We start from the raw sequence: 8,810 nt of genomic DNA, 5'->3' as shown, positions 1-8,810 counted from the left end.
ACGGAATATGCACAACTTATTCGGAAGAGCCGGCCAGCGGTTCTAGGCGCTACAGTCTGGAACCGCGCGACCGCTACGTCGCAGATTCGAATCCTGCCTCGGTCATGGATGTGTGTTATGTCCTTAAGTTAGTTAGGTTTAAGTAGTTCTAAGCTCTAGGGGACTGATGACCTCAGAAGTGAAGTCTAATAGTGCTCAGAGCCATTTTTGATTCGGAAGTGTGTAGTGGTTAATAAAAAAAGAAAAGAGAGAATAAAAGAAAAAGAAAAAAAGGTTGAAAATGTGGGAAGAAATCGTAAGTGAAAATGGTTTTTTTTTAAATCGTTAATGACCGTGGAAAAAGGGAAAGAATGAAAAGCAAATCGGACTTCGTATTACAGAAAAGCTATTGTTAGGGGTGGTCCTTGTGGCGTTTTTGAGCAAAAGTTAAACCAGTTTCCACTACAAAAAGTATTGAAAAAGAACAGAGAATACCAAAATGTAACTGACAAGGGAAATGGCGTAGCTTTGAGTTCATTCTTTACCAGGTTAACATGTCTTCTTTCGGGCGGCGTTCAGGTCTTCAAAAATCTCCTTGATTTCTGCGTGAAAAGTCTGCTCCGAAATCTTGCAATAGTCCAGGAATCACTAATTTATACCAATTAAAATCATCTTGATACTGTATGCAGTTTAATTTACTTTGCTACTTCCATCCTCCGACTTTCTTAACAACTTCCACAATATGTCTACACATTAAAATCGGATCAAGACTAGCTAATAAGTTTTTTTTTACGTCTTCATCAGATCACGTCTGCCTTAAGCTTCGGCTATCAAGAGACAATTAGGAAACGAATAGGAAACAAAAAAAAGCTACAATATTAGTAGTTTCTCTGCCATCGAGCGCTCATACCGCTGCGACGGGATATTTTTTATCTGAGGGAACGAGTGTAGCGCGGCGAAATTCAAAGTCCCGCTACAAGTGGGTATTCCAATTCTGGCAGGAAAAATGCGTGCAGAGGTCATGATACAAAGGAGGCGACTATGCGGAAATACAACCACGCATTCCGAAACGACCTCGGTTTGAGTACATTTGTAGACCCCGACAACCGACATCTACATTAAGTAGAATAAGGTTTAATGATGGGACATTTCCAGAGCGTTTATACCGAGTGCATATAAACCAACCACCAGACTGTGATTGTGACGATACTACACATGGAGACACGAACCAGATTATTTCAATGGTCAAAATATAGTAAGGCGATGAACTAGTTTTTAGCATTTGTTATCAAAAATAAAATTCCGCAACCAATGTCAGTCAAGTCATTGCTACCTTAACCCAAAATTAAAACCTATAAGAAAATAATCGCGTTGATATGTAATGGACAGATAAAGACATAGTTTAATAGCAAACTATAAGGGATAGGAAAAACCAAGCTACACTAAAAGAAGCGGATATTTAATGAACAAAGATATTATTACGCAGCAGTAACTGAATGGTGTCCAACCCAAGTCAAAAAACCAAACAACAAACAAACATGAACGTAAAACACATCGCCTCTGGTGTCCGGCCCCGCGGGATTAGCCGAGTGGTCTTTTAGGCGCTGCAGCCGTGGACTGTGCGGCTGGTCCCGGCGGAGGTTCGAGTCCTCCCTCGGGCATGGTTGTGTGTGTTTGTCCTTAGGATAATTTAGGTTAAGTTGTATGTAAGCTTATGGACTGATGACCTTAACAGTTAAGTCACGTAATATTTCACACACATATGAACATTTTTTTCTGGTGTCTGGCGCGCAATGTTTGACGGCGCGGTGTTGGAGGCACGCACGAAGCGTAACTGCGCGACTCGCCACATCAGCTCTCAGGATGGAAGCGGAGCGTTGTTCCAAATAGCGGGCTAGAAAGTGGACGCGGCTACCGCATCTTCAGGTGCTTATTGGTAGGTCCGCTTAGTGATGGGAACAACCGAATGAAAACAATCAACTCATTCGGTCGTTGGAAAACGGTCGACTCATTCGGTTGGGGTTTTACGTAGCTGTTGAATTATTCAACATTCTTTTGAATGAAACTGGTCTGTGGGAGCTTTCGAATGAAAACAGTCGAGTCAGTCGGTTCGATTATTATTCATCTATTTTTTTCCAATGAAAGCAGCATGTGTGAGCGTCCGAATGGAAACATTCGTCACAATTGTAGCTTTGCATACTGATTGAGTTACTCACTCTCTCTTTTCAAGTGACAGGTCAGTAGTTTCGCGTTGCTGTCAGGGTTCCTCGGAGCCATAATCCATAGGCATCGATCATCCACTGCCGTAATAGCCCTTGGGCGACCTGAGCGAGGCATGTCATCGACAGTTCCTGTCTCTCTGTATCTCCTCCATGTCCAATCAACATCGCTTTGGTTCACTCCGAGACGCTTGGACGTTTCCCTTGTTGAGAACCCTTCCTGGCACAAAGTAACAATGCGGACGCTATCGACCGTCTAGGCATGGTTGAACTACAGAAACACGAGCCATGTACCTCGTTCCTGGTGGAATGACTGGAACTGATCGACTGTCGGACCCCCTCCGTCTAATAGGCGCTGCTCATGCATGGTTGTTTACATCTTTGGCCGGGTTTAGTGACATCTCTTAAACAGTCAAAGGGACTGTGTCTGTGATACAATATCCACAGTCAACGTCTATCTTCAGGAGTTCTGGGAACTGGGGTGAAGCAAACCTTTTTTTGGTGTGTGTAGATGAATGGGAGAAATCATATGACTGAGCAAGAAGTGATCCTCAAGTTAAATTCACTGCGATATACAACTGCACGGATGGTTTATATTATGAAAGTATATCAAGCAAAGAAATTCAGAGTAAATTAACAAATGCTGATAAATATTTTTCGTGAAAAAATACTTGCCAGAAGTGCCAGTATATGCTTAAAATGCAAAAAAAAAGGTCACCAATGAAAAACATTGTCTTGTATGATGTTTATGTACACAGCACCTCAGCATTTACTAAAAAAGTACTAACGATGTTGGGTGCTAACTAGTGGGAAGAGAGAGCTAGAGCTTCAACAAATATGCATTAAAAATCATTATTTAAGTAAAAAATATTTTAATATAATACATTTTTAAAATAGGCTAAGATGTTTCCTAATGCCACACAGATAGTCCTGAAAATTGGTGCTTGTGAATTTTTAATAGCTGTGACAATAATTGTAAAATTTAAACAAAAAACGTGGGATGCTTACAACGGGTAATTGATGCACGATAGTTCACCTAAGTCGCTAACAGTTTTATTGCACTCCAATTGATATGAAATGTTCTGAGATTTTGCTCAACGACGGTTACTCTTTACACTCCTTACTATTATCTATTTGATGAGATTACAACAAAGACATGTGATAAATATCAGGTTTATTTCAGTTTCTCTTCAACTGAGTCAATCAGTATAGTGTTTCCTCCTGCGTATATCTTGTGTTTCGCTAATGTAAAAATCAGAGAGAATCGAGCTCACACGGAAGCTCAGCACCAATCGTTCTTAACTGCGAAATATTCGCAACTGGAACGGTAAAACAGGAAAACAGCAGTGGTACACCAAGTTATCTCCGCCACACACTAAAAAAGAAAGTGAGTTAGTGTAGTTTTGTTATCCAGTTAGATTATCGGTAAGTTAGTTTACAATCAGTTGTAAAATTTGTACCAAACAGACAGAGAGGGAGACCGAATAAAGCAAAGTACACTCCTCTACATAACAGACTCGAAAGCGAGTTAATATTACAGTGTCATCCAGTTCTGCGCCGTGTTGGAAGTTTCAAGTCTCTAGATTGTAATAAAGTTAACTTAAAATCAACTGCAAAAATTTGCACCAAACAAAGACAAGAAACGGATGTAATAAAAACGTGTTAAAATGTGATATACACGTAATGTGTGTAGCACCAGGTACTAAATCTTTAAAAACAACCGAAAATTGATATCTAGTGCACCAAGTACGAAACTTCTTATTTAAGTCAGTAAATACATTTCGAAAATACTTTGTTTTTAGAAATATACGCTTTATTCACAGCTTCTTGAAATAATATACTTTATTTATCTGTAAAAAAGTTGTAAATCTTAATCATGATTCATGTATAACCGAAAAGGCTGAAAAAGTATGTACAGAGACTTGTGTCAATCGCATTGAGTAAAACCACTCAGAGCTGGTCTGTGACAAAACTTTCATTTAACGGTCGCAACCGACGGAGACTTTTTTCAGTCGGTTTTCTCGCATTGAGTGAAGCCACTTAACCCGTGGCTTTAGTGTAAACATTCATATAACTGACGCGGTCCCAAAGACTAGTTTCATTCGGTTGTTTCATTCAACCGAAAACATCGACGGAGCGAAAAAACAATGACTGAGCAATCGGGTGTTAAAAGCAGTCGGTTGTCCATCACCTTTTTTTTTTTTTTTTTTTTTTTAATATCTCTAGGACCGCTGCTGTTGTAATCTGCCCCGGCGGCTGTGAAAGCGGTGATTATTGGGTGAGGCCGTAGCCTTGGAAGCTCTGGTATTGTTGCTTCTTCGAAGACTCCGTCTATAGAAAGAGCGGTCGCCTTTCTGTTAGTTGAAATGTAAATTGTCTTGTCTCCACTTGCGACTACACGGCAGGGTCCTGAGTATGGCGGATGCAACGACTATTTGATGCCTTCCGCGCGTGACGTGACGTATGAACAGGTTTTCAACACTTGATGAGCGAAGGTGGTAGCTGTTATGTGTCTGTGAGGCTGTTGAGTGTATTAGGGCCACGTGCTCTCGCAATTGGCGTCGAAATTCTGGTTGATCATCCATTGGTTGTGACAGAGCTGGAATCTGGATAAACTGGAGACCCAACGCCAATATTCTTGCTGGTAAAAGTCCTTGTAGTTCTCGATCTGATTGTTGAACGGCAGCGAGTTTGGCGTATTCGATTGTGCTTGTAATGGTTCCGACCAGTGACAAACAATCGGCCATCTCATTGTCGATGCCGGACGTCCGTGCTGAATTGTGAGATGAACATCAGCTGACTGTATTGCCTAGGTGAACAGTTCGTATTGTTCTGGTGAAAGAGTAAGTTAGCGGTTTGTGATCGGTGTATATAATAAAGTCTGTAGCTTCTAGGTGAGGCTTGAAGTATTTGATGGTCTCATAAACGGCTAAAGTTCTCTGTCGGAGGCGCTCCACAGCTTTTGTGAGGGCAACAGTTTTGCCCGACAAAAACGTGACTGGTTGCCACGTTGTAACCTCCCAACAGTAGTAAATATAATTATATCATTCACATTCAGTGTAACCTCCCAACACATTATTCCGTAACCTCGCAATAATAATGTGACTAACCTCCCAATAACAATTGTGACTCATATATAACCTTTCAATAATTAACTGACTGTGTATCTAAACTGGTAAATTTGGACGTCAGCACTGCTGCGTCATGGCCCTGAAAGATTATTCTGAATAAACTGAAAATTCTTACCTCAATGAAGTCGCTGGATAACGCGTTTACATCTGCTCCTATAAGAAATTTTTCTGGCACAGCCTAGTGTAATGCTGGCCGCTAGATCTGTCAAGTAAAAAAAGAAACAACTGATTTTTTTTACGATAATCGGGATGACCATGGATAGGAGAAATTAGTGAAATCTTTAAATTCAGGTGAATGATTGTCAAAAGTTAATTTTATAAGAAAGATTACTATTAAAAGATTTTTAAAAACATTTGCATGGGACTTGATATTACAATAGTACAAATTTAACTGTAACAAACTACATATGCGCGCAGCTCCTTTTACCTTATACTACATCGCTCAGGCACCGCCATCACTCCCCACGACCGGTCCCGCCAACTCCATACACACGACTGCTAGCTACTACTTACTCCTACTGACACACAGTTCCTACTGCAGCCAAGCCAACACTGGTCTCTGGTCTGAGATTCTCTTATAGCTTACATACTGCAGGCAGCGCGTGAGCAATCCATCGAAATTACATCTGCTCGAGTGCGCTAGCAATAAATTCCTTAGTCGTGGACCTCTTACAATGTGTCACCACGTCTTTGTTTCAACGTTGGTCCGATCGCCATCTGGTTAGCGTCAACCATTAGTGTCAGAGGTGCAGTAGACTCAGTGCGCCAGTAGTGCGGCGTCTGCAACTTCCTTATCGGCCGCTTTAAATACTCTCAGTCCATGTTATAGGCTAGTTACCCTTGTTCTTTGGGCCGGTGTGCACTGCAATTAACGGCTCCTGTAACTCGGCAGACTGCGGCAAGTGACAGCGATAAAAGTTTAACATACCAAGGAATCGACGCAATTCCTTGGCTGTATTCGGGCATGAAATCTCTGGCAGTGGTATCGATCCTGCTGCTGTTATCCTGTACCCTAGGAAATACACTTCGGACTGCTCGAAGACACATTTAGCGGTGTTTGAGACGATGCCGTGGTGTTCCAACTGCTTGAACACTTCCGTTAAATACTGCCGATGACGAAAAAACTAAAATATCGTCAGGTAAGCGAAAGAAAAGTAAGGCCCTCACTGATTCAATGAAGCGTTGGCATGTTTGAGCAGCATTCCCGAGTCCAAAAGTCATAAATCTGCTCTCAAATAGGCCAAATGGAATGATGATCACTGTGCTGGGCATGTCTCGTTCTGCTACAGGGATCTGTGTGTACGCTTATGCACAGTCGAGGACGGTAAAAATAACTGTATCACTCAATGCATAATTATAGTGACGTAACAACGGCACTGGATATCTGTCCGGTATTGTTCTGACATTCTGGGCTCAGCAATCACCACAAGATCGCCATGTACCACCTTATTTTGGGACCAAATGCAGCGATGAGGACCAGGGGCTGTTGGAAGGTCGCATTACACTTTCACGAATCGTACTGTAGAACTCTGCTTTCTCTACTTTAAGACGATCTAGAGCCAGACGTCGTTGTCTACAAGACGTGGCGGGACCGTCGGTTGTCTCTATGTAGGGGACAATGTCGTGCCTTACTCCCTTAGGCGCTCCAGAGGGTCGTCTCATAGCTGAAAGTTCATCAGTAGCTTCGCGTACTCGCCGTCCGCCACCTGTATTACTTTGGCAGTATGAACGGCTGCATCCCGCCGATATCCGGACACTGTTACGCCTGTGGTGTCGTCAACAAAGCGTGAGGATTTCATGTCCGGCAGTACATTCTAATGGGCGAGGAAATCCACTACGATGATCGGTGGTTCGGCGGCGTCTGCAACGGTAAAATACCACGCGAAAGCTCGTCGTAAGCCCGAGTATAGTTCCAAGCGCAGATTGCCGTCCGTTGTTATGGCCGAGTTGTTTGCCGCGGTCAGACAGAAAAATGTGGGTGGTCGCTTCCTCTACAACGTAGTCCGTGGGTAAATGGACAAATCGGATCCAGCGTCCATGAAATATTTCCATCCGGACCGCCGATCACTAACAGACAGGAACAGAGACTGAATGAAATTTTCACTCTACAGCGGAGTGTGCGCGGATATGAAACTTCCTGGCAGATTAAAACTGTGTGCCGGACCGAGACTCGAACTCGGGACCTTTGCCTTTCGCGGGCAAGTGCTCTATCTACCAACTGAGCTACCCAAGCACGACTCACGTCCCATCCTCACAGCTTTACTTCTGCCAGTACATCGTCCCCTACCTTCCAAACTTTACAGAAGCTCTCCTGCGAACCTTGCAGAACTAGCACTCCTGAAAGAAAGGATATTGCGGAGACATGGCTTAGCCACAGCCTGGGGGATGTTTCTAGAATGAAATTTTCACTCTACAGCGGAGTGTGCGCTGATATGAAACTTCCTGGCAGATTAAAACTGTGTGCCGGGCCGAGACTCGAATTCGGGACCTTTGCCTTTCGCAGGAGAGCTTCTGTAAAGTTTGGAAGGTAGGAGACGAGGCACTGGCAGAAGTAAAGCTCTGAGGACAGGGCGTGAGTCGTGCTTGGGTAGCTCAGTTGGTAGAGCACTTGCCCCCGAAAGGCAAAGGTCCCGAGTTCGAGTCTCGGCCCGGCACACAGTTTTAATCTGCCAGGAAGTTTCAGGAGCAGAGACACTGATCGGCAATCGGAGGAGGCGCCAGCTTCCAACCACCATTGCCAACTGGGTAAATGTAGAGGTTGTGCATCTGCGCGCTTGCTCCCTGAATTTCCGTTGGTACTAGCAGGCGAATGGAAAAACTGGTAGAAGCAGACCTCGGCGAAGATTTGTTTGGATTCCACAAAAATGTTGGAATACGTGAGGCGATACTGACCCTACGACTTATCTTAGAAACTAGATTAAGGAAAGGCAAACCTACATTTCTAGCATTTGTAGACTTAGAGAAAGCTTTTGACAATGTTGACTGGAATACTCTCTTTCAAATTCTAAAGGTGGCAGAGGTAAAATACAGGGAGCGAAAGGCTATTTACAATTTGTACAGAAACTAGATGGCAGTTATCAGAGTCGAGGGACATGAAAGGGAAGCAGTGGTTGGGAAGGGAGTGAGACAGGGTTGTAGCCAGTCCCCGATGTTATTCGATCTGTATATTGAGCAAGCAGTAAAGGAAACAAAAGAAAAATTCGGAGTAGGTATTAAAGTCCATGGAGAAGAAATAAAAACGTTGAGGTTCGCCGATGACATTGTAATTCTGTCCGAGACAGCAAAGGACTTGGAAGAGCAGTTGAACGGAATGGACAGTGTCCTGAAAGGAGGATATAAGATGAACATCAACAAAAGTAAAACGAGGATAATGGAATGTAGTCGAATTAAGTCGGGTGGTGCTGAGGGAATTAGATTAGGAAATGAGACACTTAAAGTAGTAAAGGAGTTTTGCTATTTGGGGAGCAAAATAACTGATGAT

At 43.1% G+C, this 8,810-nt stretch overlaps 1 non-coding gene across 1 annotated transcript; it reads left to right on the top strand.

Moving 5' to 3' along the window:
• Positions 1-7,909: 7,909 nt before the first annotated feature.
• Positions 7,910-7,984, top strand: Trnas-cga (transfer RNA serine (anticodon CGA)). The gene has a single exon. It is a non-coding gene; the product is annotated as a tRNA-Ser (tRNA).
• Positions 7,985-8,810: the final 826 nt, after the last annotated feature.

Source organism: Schistocerca cancellata, chromosome 2 (genome assembly GCF_023864275.1).
Source record: "Schistocerca cancellata isolate TAMUIC-IGC-003103 chromosome 2, iqSchCanc2.1, whole genome shotgun sequence".
Classification (NCBI taxonomy): domain Eukaryota; kingdom Metazoa; phylum Arthropoda; class Insecta; order Orthoptera; family Acrididae; genus Schistocerca; species Schistocerca cancellata.
Note: the sequence above shows the minus strand (reverse complement) of the source record. Positions and strands in the feature narration are given on the sequence as shown.